Genomic DNA, 15997 nt, shown 5'->3' with positions numbered 1-15997 from the left:
ACAGATAAAAAAACCCCAAATAAAACCAAAAGGAATGAGGAGTTCATCTTAGTTGTGTGGATATCACAGCAGGCGAATGGCTGCTTCCCACAGGATCACCATACAAAGCCACATGGAACAGCTGCTCCAAAAGATACAGCCCAGGGGAAATAGAAGAAGTGCTACATGGCGGCTTTGGGGCTAGCTCCACATTAAGGTGAAGGATGAGCACTCCGTGGTACAGATCCAGCATTCCCCACACTCCAGGCCGCTCTTTGCTCCTGATGAAAGACCCTTGCAGGACTGTGGCCCTTCTCAATGCAATGTCAATCCTTGCCACAGCTCTCAGCTGAGCCACTGGCATTTCCAGAGCGAGATTCAGGCCAGAACCCAGAAGCAAATCTCGGCAATACGTGTCTGTGGCAGGGGAGGAGACTGAAAGCTTTCATTAGGAATTGGGGCTTATGAGCACTGACATTTACTGTGCTAGAAAGTGCAAGGGACAAATTTGTGCCAATTCATGTCACGCCTTTAACTACGAGGATCAATTTGTGTTATGCTTGTACCAGAGTCTGGTGACAGAGGGGGTTTCCAAAGGAACTCTTGCTCCATGGAGGCCTGTGCCCAAAGAAAATGCCAAGAGAACTGAGGTGTGAAAAACAAAGATCCTTTCTTTAGATAAGAGCAGCAACAAAAACAAACTCCACAACATATTTACATTGTAAGAACCTTTGTAACAACAACGATCTATAGAACGTATTTACAAGAACATAGCTATCAAAACTATAGTAAACGTATTTACAGAAGACAAAAAGAAAGCCTAAAACGTCTGTACAGAAGGGTGCCATCTCTGTCCTGGATCTCCATCAGTCCTGGAAGAAAAGCAAGTGACATAGTCATTCCACCCAGGCACAGAGGGCTGTTCCATGTGCCCCCAGCCTGGGACACACTGGCAGAGCGGGACTCTGCTGCCAGCGCTGAGCCTGGCTGCGGCTGGGGGTCAGGCCCCAGGCACTGGCATGGGGCTTGTGTGAGCCAAAGCAAGTGCAGGACAGGCTGGGGATGCTGCTTGTGCTGCCAGAATCCAGCCCACGGGGCACCGTCTCCCTCAGCGGGGCACCCAGCCCAGCCCCAGCCTGGCAGCAGGGCACCCACTCTGCCTGTGGGGAGCACATACCTGTCCTACTGCTGGAGTCCCTCTTCATCCCAGGACCATGTCCTCCTCCTCGTCTTTTCCATCAACATCCATGTCCTCAATGTACTCTTCCATTTCCACCTCCACCTCTTCCTCCATCTCCTCCTTCACATCCACCTCCATCTCTTCCTCCGTCTCCTCCTTCACATCCACCTCCATCTCTTCCTCCGTCTCCTCCTTCACATCCACCTCCATCTCTTCCTCCGTCTCCTCCTTCACATCCACCTCCATCTCTTCCTCCGTCTCCTCCTTCACATCCACCTCCATCTCTTCCTCCATCGCCTCCTTCACATCCACCTCCATCTCTTCCTCTCCACTCTCCTCCCTCCACTTCCATCTCCTCCTCTGTATCAGTCTTTCTACCCACCTCCATCTCTTTGTCTCTGGAAACCTGCAGATGTAGCAAAACCTCGGAGTGGGATCTCTGTCCCACAGCATCCCCACAGAGGCACTTAGGTGGTGTCCATTTGCATGGAATGGCACCTTACCTTCCTCGGGACCAATGTGAGCATCTTGCAGGGATGAATGGCAAAATCCAGGCACGAGAGACCTTTCGGAACTCTTGGGAGTAGCGGAGCAGGGGCCAAGCAGGGTGACAGGTGTGTAGGCACAAGGGCAAATGCTTGTGTTGTCCTCTTTGCTGGATGCTGGGAGCTCCAGTGTGAATGCAGACCGTGACGTCACAATTCACAGGAGTCCAGGGTCACCGTGCAGTGGACAACGGGCATCATAGAATGATGGAATCCCTGAGTGGTGTGGCTTGGAAGGGACACTAAAGATCGTCTTGTTCCAACTTGAGCAATCTTCTACCAGAGCACCTTGCTCAGAGTCCTGTTCCCAGCTGGCCTTGGATGTTGGCAGCCATGGGGCATCCACATCCTCTGTGCACAGCCTGGGCCAGTGCCTCAGCACTCTCAGTGTGAAAAAGCAGCTTCCTTAGAGCCAACCTAAATCAACCTCCTGCACTTCAAAGCCATCCCCGCTTCTCCTCTTGCCACTGGCCCTACTGAACACTGTCCCCATCTTTCCTATGGGACCCTTCAAGTCCTGCATGGCCACAGCAAAGCCTCTCCAGGGCCTTCTGTTCTCCAGGCTCAACATTCTCCACCCCACATGGACAGCAGGGACTTAGATCAGCACAAATCAAAGCTGCAAGGTAGCAAATAGCACCAGGAGCTGAGAGACGGAAGCTTTAGACCCAGCCTTGTCTCTAAATAGACAAAATTAGTAAGAGTGGAGGGGCAGATGGTGGGACACTGGCTCTGTTCTAAGTGATGAATATTTTCTTTTTCTTCTTCTTCTTCTTTTCTCTCATGCTGACCCAGGTTTTGCTGTTTGAAAGGAAGCTTGGCACAGCATCCATTGTCTTCTCCATTTGTGAAACACCGAGCAGAATCTGAGCAGGCTGATGGCGCAGAGCAAAACCTGCAAATATCTTGATAATCCTGAGCCTGGGGGATGCAGCTAAACCCAGTCCAAAGTAATTTCTGGAAAGTCAAACCTGGTTTACATTTTCTTGACTTTGGCTGTGCCAGCTTCACCAGACATTTAGAAAAAAGCAAACAAAAAAACTCCAACCAAAAAAGTCAAAAACCCAAACAAACCAACCCACACAAACCAATCCAACAAACAGATAAAAAAAACCCCAAATAAAACCAAAAGGAATGAGGAGTTCATCTTAGTTGTGTGGATATCACAGCAGGCGAATGGCTGCTTCCCACAGGATCACCATACAAAGCCACATGGAACAGCTGCTCCAAAAGATACAGCCCAGGGGAAATAGAAGAAGTGCTACATGGCGGCTTTGGGGCTAGCTCCACATTAAGGTGAAGGATGAGCACTCCGTGGTACAGATCCAGCATTCCCCACACTCCAGGCCGCTCTTTGCTCCTGATGAAAGACCCTTGCAGGACTGTGGCCCTTCTCAATGCAATGTCAATCCTTGCCACAGCTCTCAGCTGAGCCACTGGCATTTCCAGAGCGAGATTCAGGCCAGAACCCGGAAGCAAATCTCGGCAATACGTGTCTGTGGCAGGGGAGGAGACTGAAAGCTTTCATTAGGAATTGGGGCTTATGAGCACTGACATTTACTGTGCTAGAAAGTGCAAGGGACAAATTTGTGCCAATTCATGTCACGCCTTTAACTACGAGGATCAATTTGTGTTATGCTTGTACCAGAGTCTGGTGACAGAGGGGGTTTCCAAAGGAACTCTTGCTCCATGGAGGCCTGTGCCCAAAGAAAATGCCAAGAGAACTGAGGTGTGAAAAACAAAGATCCTTTCTTTAGATAAGAGCAGCAACAAAAACAAACTCCACAACATATTTACATTGTAAGAACCTTTGTAACAACAACGATCTATAGAACGTATTTACAAGAACATAGCTATCAAAACTATAGTAAACGTATTTACAGAAGACAAAAAGAAAGCCTAAAACGTATGTACAGAAGGGTGCCATCTCTGTCCTGGATCTCCATCAGTCCTGGAAGAAAAGCAAGTGACATAGTCATTCCACCCAGGCACAGAGGGCTGTTCCATGTGCCCCCAGCCTGGGACACACTGGCAGAGCGGGACTCTGCTGCCAGCGCTGAGCCTGGCTGCGGCTGGGGGTCAGGCCCCAGGCACTGGCATGGGGCTTGTGTGAGCCAAAGCAAGTGCAGGACAGGCTGGGGATGCTGCTTGTGCTGCCAGAATCCAGCCCACGGGGCACCGTCTCCCTCAGCGGGGCACCCAGCCCAGCCCCAGCCTGGCAGCAGGGCACCCACTCTGCCTGTGGGGAGCACATACCTGTCCTACTGCTGGAGTCCCTCTTCATCCCAGGACCATGTCCTCCTCCTCGTCTTTTCCATCAACATCCATGTCCTCAATGTACTCTTCCATTTCCACCTCCACCTCTTCCTCCATCTCCTCCTTCACATCCACCTCCATCTCTTCCTCCGTCTCCTCCTTCACATCCACCTCCATCTCTTCCTCCGTCTCCTCCTTCACATCCACCTCCATCTCTTCCTCCGTCTCCTCCTTCACATCCACCTCCATCTCTTCCTCCGTCTCCTCCTTCACATCCACCTCCATCTCTTCCTCTCCACTCTCTCCTCCCTCCACTTCCATCTCCTCCTCTGTATCAGTCTTTCTACCCACCTCCATCTCTTTCTCTTTGTCTCTGGAAACCTGCAGATGTAGCAAAACCTCGGAGTGGGATCTCTGTCCCACAGCATCCCCACAGAGGCACTTAGGTGGTGTCCATTTGCATGGAATGGCACCTTACCTTCCTCGGGACCAATGTGAGCATCTTGCAGGGATGAATGGCAAACTCCAGGCACGAGAGACCTTTCGGAACTCTTGGGAGTAGCGGAGCAGGGGCCAAGCAGGGTGACAGGTGTGTAGGCACAAGGGCAAATGGTTGTGTTGTCCTCTTTGCTGGATGCTGGGAGCTCCAGTGTGAATGCAGACCGTGACGTCACAATTCACAGGAGTCCAGGGTCACCGTGCAGTGGACAACGGGCATCATAGAATGATGGAATCCCTGAGTGGTGTGGCTTGGAAGGGACGCTAAAGATCGTCTTGTTCCAACTTGAGCAATCTTCTACCAGAGCACCTTGCTCAGAGTCCTGTTCCCAGCTGGCCTTGGATGTTGGCAGCCATGGGGCATCCACATCCTCTGTGCACAGCCTGGGCCAGTGCCTCAGCACTCTCAGTGTGAAAAAGCAGCTTCCTTAGAGCCAACCTAAATCAACCTCCTGCACTTCAAAGCCATCCCCGCTTCTCCTCTTGCCACTGGCCCTACTGAACACTGTCCCCATCTTTCCTATGGGACCCTTCAAGTCCTGCATGGCCACAGCAAAGCCTCTCCAGGGCCTTCTGTTCTCCAGGCTCAACATTCTCCACCCCACATGGACAGCAGGGACTTAGATCAGCACAAGTCAAAGCTGCAAGGTAGCAAATAGCACCAGGAGCTGAGAGACGGAAGCTTTAGACCCAGCCTTGTCTCTAAATAGACAAAATTAGTAAGAGTGGAGGGGCAGATGGTGGGACACTGGCTCTGTTCTAAGTGATGAATATTTTCTTTTTCTTCTTCTTCTTCTTTTCTCTCATGCTGACCCAGGTTTTGCTGTTTGAAAGGAAGCTTGGCACAGCATCCATTGTCTTCTCCATTTGTGAAACACCGAGCAGAATCTGAGCAGGCTGATGGCGCAGAGCAAAACCTGCAAATATCTTGATAATCCTGAGCCTGGGGGATGCAGCTAAACCCAGTCCAAAGTAATTTCTGGAAAGTCAAACCTGGTTTACATTTTCTTGACTTTGGCTGTGCCAGCTTCACCAGACATTTAGAAAAAAGCAAACAAAAAAACTCCAACCAAAAAAGTCAAAAACCCAAACAAACCAACCCACACAAACCAATCCAACAAACAGATAAAAAAACCCCAAATAAAACCAAAAGGAATGAGGAGTTCATCTTAGTTGTGAGGATATCACAGCAGGCGAATGGCTGCTTCCCACAGGATCACCATACAAAGCCACATGGAACAGCTGCTCCAAAAGATACAGCCCAGGGGAAATAGAAGAAGTGCTACATGGCGGCTTTGGGGCTAGCTCCACATTAAGGTGAAGGATGAGCACTCCGTGGTACAGATCCAGCATTCCCCACACTCCAGGCCGCTCTTTGCTCCTGATGAAAGACCCTTGCAGGACTGTGGCCCTTCTCAATGCAATGTCAATCCTTGCCACAGCTCTCAGCTGAGCCACTGGCATTTCCAGAGCGAGATTCAGGCCAGAACCCGGAAGCAAATCTCGGCAATACGTGTCTGTGGCAGGGGAGGAGACTGAAAGCTTTCATTAGGAATTGGGGCTTATGAGCACTGACATTTACTGTGCTAGAAAGTGCAAGGGACAAATTTGTGCCAATTCATGTCACGCCTTTAACTACGAGGATCAATTTGTGTTATGCTTGTACCAGAGTCTGGTGACAGAGGGGGTTTCCAAAGGAACTCTTGCTCCATGGAGGCCTGTGCCCAAAGAAAATGCCAAGAGAACTGAGGTGTGAAAAACAAAGATCCTTTCTTTAGATAAGAGCAGCAACAAAAACAAACTCCACAACATATTTACATTGTAAGAACCTTTGTAACAACAACGATCTATAGAACGTATTTACAAGAACATAGCTATCAAAACTATAGTAAACGTATTTACAGAAGACAAAAAGAAAGCCTAAAACGTCTGTACAGAAGGGTGCCATCTCTGTCCTGGATCTCCATCAGTCCTGGAAGAAAAGCAAGTGACATAGTCATTCCACCCAGGCACAGAGGGCTGTTCCATGTGCCCCCAGCCTGGGACACACTGGCAGAGCGGGACTCTGCTGCCAGCGCTGAGCCTGGCTGCGGCTGGGGGTCAGGCCCCAGGCACTGGCATGGGGCTTGTGTGAGCCAAAGCAAGTGCAGGACAGGCTGGGGATGCTGCTTGTGCTGCCAGAATCCAGCCCACGGGGCACCGTCTCCCTCAGCGGGGCACCCAGCCCAGCCCCAGCCTGGCAGCAGGGCACCCACTCTGCCTGTGGGGAGCACATACCTGTCCTACTGCTGGAGTCCCTCTTCATCCCAGGACCATGTCCTCCTCCTCGTCTTTTCCATCAACATCCATGTCCTCAATGTACTCTTCCATTTCCACCTCCACCTCTTCCTCCATCTCCTCCTTCACATCCACCTCCATCTCTTCCTCCGTCTCCTCCTTCACATCCACCTCCATCTCTTCCTCCGTCTCCTCCTTCACATCCACCTCCATCTCTTCCTCCGTCTCCTCCTTCACATCCTCCTCCATCTCTTCCTCCGTCTCCTCCTTCACATCCACCTCCATCTCTTCCTCCATCGCCTCCTTCACATCCACCTCCATCTCTTCCTCTCCACTCTCTCCTCCCTCCACTTCCATCTCCTCCTCTGTATCAGTCTTTCTACCCACCTCCATCTCTTTCTCTTTGTCTCTGGAAACCTGCAGATGTAGCAAAACCTCGGAGTGGGATCCCTGTCCCACAGCATCCCCACAGAGGCACTTAGGTGGTGTCCATTTGCATGGAATGGCACCTTACCTTCCTCGGGACCAATGTGAGCATCTTGCAGGGATGAATGGCAAAATCCAGGCACGAGAGACCTTTCGGAACTCTTGGGAGTAGCGGAGCAGGGGCCAAGCAGGGTGACAGGTGTGTAGGCACAAGGGCAAATGCTTGTGTTGTCCTCTTTGCTGGATGCTGGGAGCTCCAGTGTGAATGCAGACCGTGACGTCACAATTCACAGGAGTCCAGGGTCACCATGCAGTGGACAACGGGCATCATAGAATGATGGAATCCCTGAGTGGTGTGGCTTGGAAGGGACGCTAAAGATCGTCTTGTTCCAACTTGAGCAATCTTCTACCAGAGCACCTTGCTCAGAGTCCTGTTCCCAGCTGGCCTTGGATGTTGGCAGCCATGGGGCATCCACATCCTCTGTGCACAGCCTGGGCCAGTGCCTCAGCACTCTCAGTGTGAAAAAGCAGCTTCCTTAGAGCCAACCTAAATCAACCTCCTGCACTTCAAAGCCATCCCCGCTTCTCCTCTTGCCACTGGCCCTACTGAACACTGTCCCCATCTTTCCTATGGGACCCTTCAAGTCCTGCATGGCCACAGCAAAGCCTCTCCAGGGCCTTCTGTTCTCCAGGCTCAACATTCTCCACCCCACATGGACAGCAGGGACTTAGATCAGCACAAATCAAAGCTGCAAGGTAGCAAATAGCACCAGGAGCTGAGAGACGGAAGCTTTAGACCCAGCCTTGTCTCTAAATAGACAAAATTAGTAAGAGTGGAGGGGCAGATGGTGGGACACTGGCTCTGTTCTAAGTGATGAATATTTTCTTTTTCTTCTTCTTCTTCTTTTCTCTCATGCTGACCCAGGTTTTGCTGTTTGAAAGGAAGCTTGGCACAGCATCCATTGTCTTCTCCATTTGTGAAACACCGAGCAGAATCTGAGCAGGCTGATGGCGCAGAGCAAAACCTGCAAATATCTTGATAATCCTGAGCCTGGGGGATGCAGCTAAACCCAGTCCAAAGTAATTTCTGGAAAGTCAAACCTGGTTTACATTTTCTTGACTTTGGCTGTGCCAGCTTCACCAGACATTTAGAAAAAAGCAAACAAAAAAACTCCAACCAAAAAAGTCAAAAACCCAAACAAACCAACCCACACAAACCAATCCAACAAACAGATAAAAAAAACCCCAAATAAAACCAAAAGGAATGAGGAGTTCATCTTAGTTGTGTGGATATCACAGCAGGCGAATGGCTGCTTCCCACAGGATCACCATACAAAGCCACATGGAACAGCTGCTCCAAAAGATACAGCCCAGGGGAAATAGAAGAAGTGCTACATGGCGGCTTTGGGGCTAGCTCCACATTAAGGTGAAGGATGAGCACTCCGTGGTACAGATCCAGCATTCCCCACACTCCAGGCCGCTCTTTGCTCCTGATGAAAGACCCTTGCAGGACTGTGGCCCTTCTCAATGCAATGTCAATCCTTGCCACAGCTCTCAGCTGAGCCACTGGCATTTCCAGAGCGAGATTCAGGCCAGAACCCGGAAGCAAATCTCGGCAATACGTGTCTGTGGCAGGGGAGGAGACTGAAAGCTTTCATTAGGAATTGGGGCTTATGAGCACTGACATTTACTGTGCTAGAAAGTCCAAGGGACAAATTTGTGCCAATTCATGTCACGCCTTTAACTACGAGGATCAATTTGTGTTATGCTTGTACCAGAGTCTGGTGACAGAGGGGGTTTCCAAAGGAACTCTTGCTCCATGGAGGCCTGTGCCCAAAGAAAATGCCAAGAGAACTGAGGTGTGAAAAACAAAGATCCTTTCTTTAGATAAGAGCAGCAACAAAAACAAACTCCACAACATATTTACATTGTAAGAACCTTTGTAACAACAACGATCTATAGAACGTATTTACAAGAACATAGCTATCAAAACTATAGTAAACGTATTTACAGAAGACAAAAAGAAAGCCTAAAACGTCTGTACAGAAGGGTGCCATCTCTGTCCTGGATCTCCATCAGTCCTGGAAGAAAAGCAAGTGACATAGTCATTCCACCCAGGCACAGAGGGCTGTTCCATGTGCCCCCAGCCTGGGACACACTGGCAGAGCGGGACTCTGCTGCCAGCGCTGAGCCTGGCTGCGGCTGGGGGTCAGGCCCCAGGCACTGGCATGGGGCTTGTGTGAGCCAAAGCAAGTGCAGGACAGGCTGGGGATGCTGCTTGTGCTGCCAGAATCCAGCCCACGGGGCACCGTCTCCCTCAGCGGGGCACCCAGCCCAGCCCCAGCCTGGCAGCAGGGCACCCACTCTGCCTGTGGGGAGCACATACCTGTCCTACTGCTGGAGTCCCTCTTCATCCCAGGACCATGTCCTCCTCCTCGTCTTTTCCATCAACATCCATGTCCTCAATGTACTCTTCCATTTCCACCTCCACCTCTTCCTCCATCTCCTCCTTCACATCCACCTCCATCTCTTCCTCCGTCTCCTCCTTCACATCCACCTCCATCTCTTCCTCCGTCTCCTCCTTCACATCCACCTCCATCTCTTCCTCCGTCTCCTCCTTCACATCCACCTCCATCTCTTCCTCCGTCTCCTCCTTCACATCCACCTCCATCTCTTCCTCCATCGCCTCCTTCACATCCACCTCCATCTCTTCCTCTCCACTCTCTCCTCCCTCCACTTCCATCTCCTCCTCTGTATCAGTCTTTCTACCCACCTCCATCTCTTTCTCTTTGTCTCTGGAAACCTGCAGATGTAGCAAAACCTCGGAGTGGGATCTCTGTCCCACAGCATCCCCACAGAGGCACTTAGGTGGTGTCCATTTGCATGGAATGGCACCTTACCTTCCTCGGGACCAATGTGAGCATCTTGCAGGGATGAATGGCAAAATCCAGGCACGAGAGACCTTTCGGAACTCTTGGGAGTAGCGGAGCAGGGGCCAAGCAGGGTGATAGGTGTGTAGGCACAAGGGCAAATGCTTGTGTTGTCCTCTTTGCTGGATGCTGGGAGCTCCAGTGTGAATGCAGACCGTGACGTCACAATTCACAGGAGTCCAGGGTCACCGTGCAGTGGACAACGGGCATCATAGAATGATGGAATCCCTGAGTGGTGTGGCTTGGAAGGGACGCTAAAGATCGTCTTGTTCCAACTTGAGCAATCTTCTACCAGAGCACCTTGCTCAGAGTCCTGTTCCCAGCTGGCCTTGGATGTTGGCAGCCATGGGGCATCCACATCCTCTGTGCACAGCCTGGGCCAGTGCCTCAGCACTCTCAGTGTGAAAAAGCAGCTTCCTTAGAGCCAACCTAAATCAACCTCCTGCACTTCAAAGCCATCCCCGCTTCTCCTCTTGCCACTGGCCCTACTGAACACTGTCCCCATCTTTCCTATGGGACCCTTCAAGTCCTGCATGGCCACAGCAAAGCCTCTCCAGGGCCTTCTGTTCTCCAGGCTCAACATTCTCCACCCCACATGGACAGCAGGGACTTAGATCAGCACAAATCAAAGCTGCAAGGTAGCAAATAGCACCAGGAGCTGAGAGACGGAAGCTTTAGACCCAGCCTTGTCTCTAAATAGACAAAATTAGTAAGAGTGGAGGGGCAGATGGTGGGACACTGGCTCTGTTCTAAGTGATGAATATTTTCTTTTTCTTCTTCTTCTTCTTTTCTCTCATGCTGACCCAGGTTTTGCTGTTTGAAAGGAAGCTTGGCACAGCATCCATTGTCTTCTCCATTTGTGAAACACCGAGCAGAATCTGAGCAGGCTGATGGCGCAGAGCAAAACCTGCAAATATCTTGATAATCCTGAGCCTGGGGGATGCAGCTAAACCCAGTCCAAAGTAATTTCTGGAAAGTCAAACCTGGTTTACATTTTCTTGACTTTGGCTGTGCCAGCTTCACCAGACATTTAGAAAAAAGCAAACAAAAAAACTCCAACCAAAAAAGTCAAAAACCCAAACAAACCAACCCACACAAACCAATCCAACAAACAGATAAAAAAAACCCCAAATAAAACCAAAAGGAATGAGGAGTTCATCTTAGTTGTGTGGATATCACAGCAGGCGAATGGCTGCTTCCCACAGGATCACCATACAAAGCCACATGGAACAGCTGCTCCAAAAGATACAGCCCAGGGGAAATAGAAGAAGTGCTACATGGCGGCTTTGGGGCTAGCTCCACATTAAGGTGAAGGATGAGCACTCCGTGGTACAGATCCAGCATTCCCCACACTCCAGGCCGCTCTTTGCTCCTGATGAAAGACCCTTGCAGGACTGTGGCCCTTCTCAATGCAATGTCAATCCTTGCCACAGCTCTCAGCTGAGCCACTGGCATTTCCAGAGCGAGATTCAGGCCAGAACCCGGAAGCAAATCTCGGCAATACGTGTCTGTGGCAGGGGAGGAGACTGAAAGCTTTCATTAGGAATTGGGGCTTATGAGCACTGACATTTACTGTGCTAGAAAGTGCAAGGGACAAATTTGTGCCAATTCATGTCACGCCTTTAACTACGAGGATCAATTTGTGTTATGCTTGTACCAGAGTCTGGTGACAGAGGGGGTTTCCAAAGGAACTCTTGCTCCATGGAGGCCTGTGCCCAAAGAAAATGCCAAGAGAACTGAGGTGTGAAAAACAAAGATCCTTTCTTTAGATAAGAGCAGCAACAAAAACAAACTCCACAACATATTTACATTGTAAGAACCTTTGTAACAACAACGATCTATAGAACGTATTTACAAGAACATAGCTATCAAAACTATAGTAAACGTATTTACAGAAGACAAAAAGAAAGCCTAAAACGTCTGTACAGAAGGGTGCCATCTCTGTCCTGGATCTCCATCAGTCCTGGAAGAAAAGCAAGTGACATAGTCATTCCACCCAGGCACAGAGGGCTGTTCCATGTGCCCCCAGCCTGGGACACACTGGCAGAGCGGGACTCTGCTGCCAGCGCTGAGCCTGGCTGCGGCTGGGGGTCAGGCCCCAGGCACTGGCATGGGGCTTGTGTGAGCCAAAGCAAGTGCAGGACAGGCTGGGGATGCTGCTTGTGCTGCCAGAATCCAGCCCACGGGGCACCGTCTCCCTCAGCGGGGCACCCAGCCCAGCCCCAGCCTGGCAGCAGGGCACCCACTCTGCCTGTGGGGAGCACATACCTGTCCTACTGCTGGAGTCCCTCTTCATCCCAGGACCATGTCCTCCTCCTCGTCTTTTCCATCAACATCCATGTCCTCAATGTACTCTTCCATTTCCACCTCCACCTCTTCCTCCATCTCCTCCTTCACATCCACCTCCATCTCTTCCTCCGTCTCCTCCTTCACATCCACCTCCATCTCTTCCTCCGTCTCCTCCTTCACATCCACCTCCATCTCTTCCTCCGTCTCCTCCTTCACATCCACCTCCATCTCTTCCTCCGTCTCCTCCTTCACATCCACCTCCATCTCTTCCTCCATCGCCTCCTTCACATCCACCTCCATCTCTTCCTCTCCACTCTCCTCCCTCCACTTCCATCTCCTCCTCTGTATCAGTCTTTCTACCCACCTCCATCTCTTTGTCTCTGGAAACCTGCAGATGTAGCAAAACCTCGGAGTGGGATCTCTGTCCCACAGCATCCCCACAGAGGCACTTAGGTGGTGTCCATTTGCATGGAATGGCACCTTACCTTCCTCGGGACCAATGTGAGCATCTTGCAGGGATGAATGGCAAAATCCAGGCACGAGAGACCTTTCGGAACTCTTGGGAGTAGCGGAGCAGGGGCCAAGCAGGGTGACAGGTGTGTAGGCACAAGGGCAAATGCTTGTGTTGTCCTCTTTGCTGGATGCTGGGAGCTCCAGTGTGAATGCAGACCGTGACGTCACAATTCACAGGAGTCCAGGGTCACCGTGCAGTGGACAACGGGCATCATAGAATGATGGAATCCCTGAGTGGTGTGGCTTGGAAGGGACACTAAAGATCGTCTTGTTCCAACTTGAGCAATCTTCTACCAGAGCACCTTGCTCAGAGTCCTGTTCCCAGCTGGCCTTGGATGTTGGCAGCCATGGGGCATCCACATCCTCTGTGCACAGCCTGGGCCAGTGCCTCAGCACTCTCAGTGTGAAAAAGCAGCTTCCTTAGAGCCAACCTAAATCAACCTCCTGCACTTCAAAGCCATCCCCGCTTCTCCTCTTGCCACTGGCCCTACTGAACACTGTCCCCATCTTTCCTATGGGACCCTTCAAGTCCTGCATGGCCACAGCAAAGCCTCTCCAGGGCCTTCTGTTCTCCAGGCTCAACATTCTCCACCCCACATGGACAGCAGGGACTTAGATCAGCACAAATCAAAGCTGCAAGGTAGCAAATAGCACCAGGAGCTGAGAGACGGAAGCTTTAGACCCAGCCTTGTCTCTAAATAGACAAAATTAGTAAGAGTGGAGGGGCAGATGGTGGGACACTGGCTCTGTTCTAAGTGATGAATATTTTCTTTTTCTTCTTCTTCTTCTTTTCTCTCATGCTGACCCAGGTTTTGCTGTTTGAAAGGAAGCTTGGCACAGCATCCATTGTCTTCTCCATTTGTGAAACACCGAGCAGAATCTGAGCAGGCTGATGGCGCAGAGCAAAACCTGCAAATATCTTGATAATCCTGAGCCTGGGGGATGCAGCTAAACCCAGTCCAAAGTAATTTCTGGAAAGTCAAACCTGGTTTACATTTTCTTGACTTTGGCTGTGCCAGCTTCACCAGACATTTAGAAAAAAGCAAACAAAAAAACTCCAACCAAAAAAGTCAAAAACCCAAACAAACCAACCCACACAAACCAATCCAACAAACAGATAAAAAAAACCCCAAATAAAACCAAAAGGAATGAGGAGTTCATCTTAGTTGTGTGGATATCACAGCAGGCGAATGGCTGCTTCCCACAGGATCACCATACAAAGCCACATGGAACAGCTGCTCCAAAAGATACAGCCCAGGGGAAATAGAAGAAGTGCTACATGGCGGCTTTGGGGCTAGCTCCACATTAAGGTGAAGGATGAGCACTCCGTGGTACAGATCCAGCATTCCCCACACTCCAGGCCGCTCTTTGCTCCTGATGAAAGACCCTTGCAGGACTGTGGCCCTTCTCAATGCAATGTCAATCCTTGCCACAGCTCTCAGCTGAGCCACTGGCATTTCCAGAGCGAGATTCAGGCCAGAACCCGGAAGCAAATCTCGGCAATACGTGTCTGTGGCAGGGGAGGAGACTGAAAGCTTTCATTAGGAATTGGGGCTTATGAGCACTGACATTTACTGTGCTAGAAAGTCCAAGGGACAAATTTGTGCCAATTCATGTCACGCCTTTAACTACGAGGATCAATTTGTGTTATGCTTGTACCAGAGTCTGGTGACAGAGGGGGTTTCCAAAGGAACTCTTGCTCCATGGAGGCCTGTGCCCAAAGAAAATGCCAAGAGAACTGAGGTGTGAAAAACAAAGATCCTTTCTTTAGATAAGAGCAGCAACAAAAACAAACTCCACAACATATTTACATTGTAAGAACCTTTGTAACAACAACGATCTATAGAACGTATTTACAAGAACATAGCTATCAAAACTATAGTAAACGTATTTACAGAAGACAAAAAGAAAGCCTAAAACGTCTGTACAGAAGGGTGCCATCTCTGTCCTGGATCTCCATCAGTCCTGGAAGAAAAGCAAGTGACATAGTCATTCCACCCAGGCACAGAGGGCTGTTCCATGTGCCCCCAGCCTGGGACACACTGGCAGAGCGGGACTCTGCTGCCAGCGCTGAGCCTGGCTGCGGCTGGGGGTCAGGCCCCAGGCACTGGCATGGGGCTTGTGTGAGCCAAAGCAAGTGCAGGACAGGCTGGGGATGCTGCTTGTGCTGCCAGAATCCAGCCCACGGGGCACCGTCTCCCTCAGCGGGGCACCCAGCCCAGCCCCAGCCTGGCAGCAGGGCACCCACTCTGCCTGTGGGGAGCACATACCTGTCCTACTGCTGGAGTCCCTCTTCATCCCAGGACCATGTCCTCCTCCTCGTCTTTTCCATCAACATCCATGTCCTCAATGTACTCTTCCATTTCCACCTCCACCTCTTCCTCCATCTCCTCCTTCACATCCACCTCCATCTCTTCCTCCGTCTCCTCCTTCACATCCACCTCCATCTCTTCCTCCGTCTCCTCCTTCACATCCACCTCCATCTCTTCCTCCGTCTCCTCCTTCACATCCACCTCCATCTCTTCCTCCGTCTCCTCCTTCACATCCACCTCCATCTCTTCCTCCATCGCCTCCTTCACATCCACCTCCATCTCTTCCTCTCCACTCTCTCCTCCCTCCACTTCCATCTCCTCCTCTGTATCAGTCTTTCTACCCACCTCCATCTCTTTCTCTTTGTCTCTGGAAACCTGCAGATGTAGCAAAACCTCGGAGTGGGATCTCTGTCCCACAGCATCCCCACAGAGGCACTTAGGTGGTGTCCATTTGCATGGAATGGCACCTTACCTTCCTCGGGACCAATGTGAGCATCTGGCAGGGATGAATGGCAAACTCCAGGCACGAGAGACCTTTCGGAACTCTTGGGAGTAGCGGAGCAGGGGCCAAGCAGGGTGACAGGTGTGTAGGCACAAGGGCAAATGCTTGTGTTGTCCTCTTTGCTGGATGCTGGGAGCTCCAGTGTGAATGCAGACCGTGACGTCACAATTCACAGGAGTCCAGGGTCACCGTGCAGTGGACAACGGGCATCATAGAATGATGGAATCCCTGAGTGGTGTGGCTTGGAAGGGACGCTAAAGATCGTCTTGTTCCAACTTGAGCAATCTTCT

This window comes from Coloeus monedula (genome assembly GCF_965178545.1).
Source record: "Coloeus monedula genome assembly, chromosome: 30".
NCBI classification, from domain to species: Eukaryota; Metazoa; Chordata; class Aves; order Passeriformes; family Corvidae; genus Coloeus; species Coloeus monedula.
The sequence above is the reverse complement of the archived record's forward strand: the minus strand, read 5'-3'. Positions refer to the sequence as shown.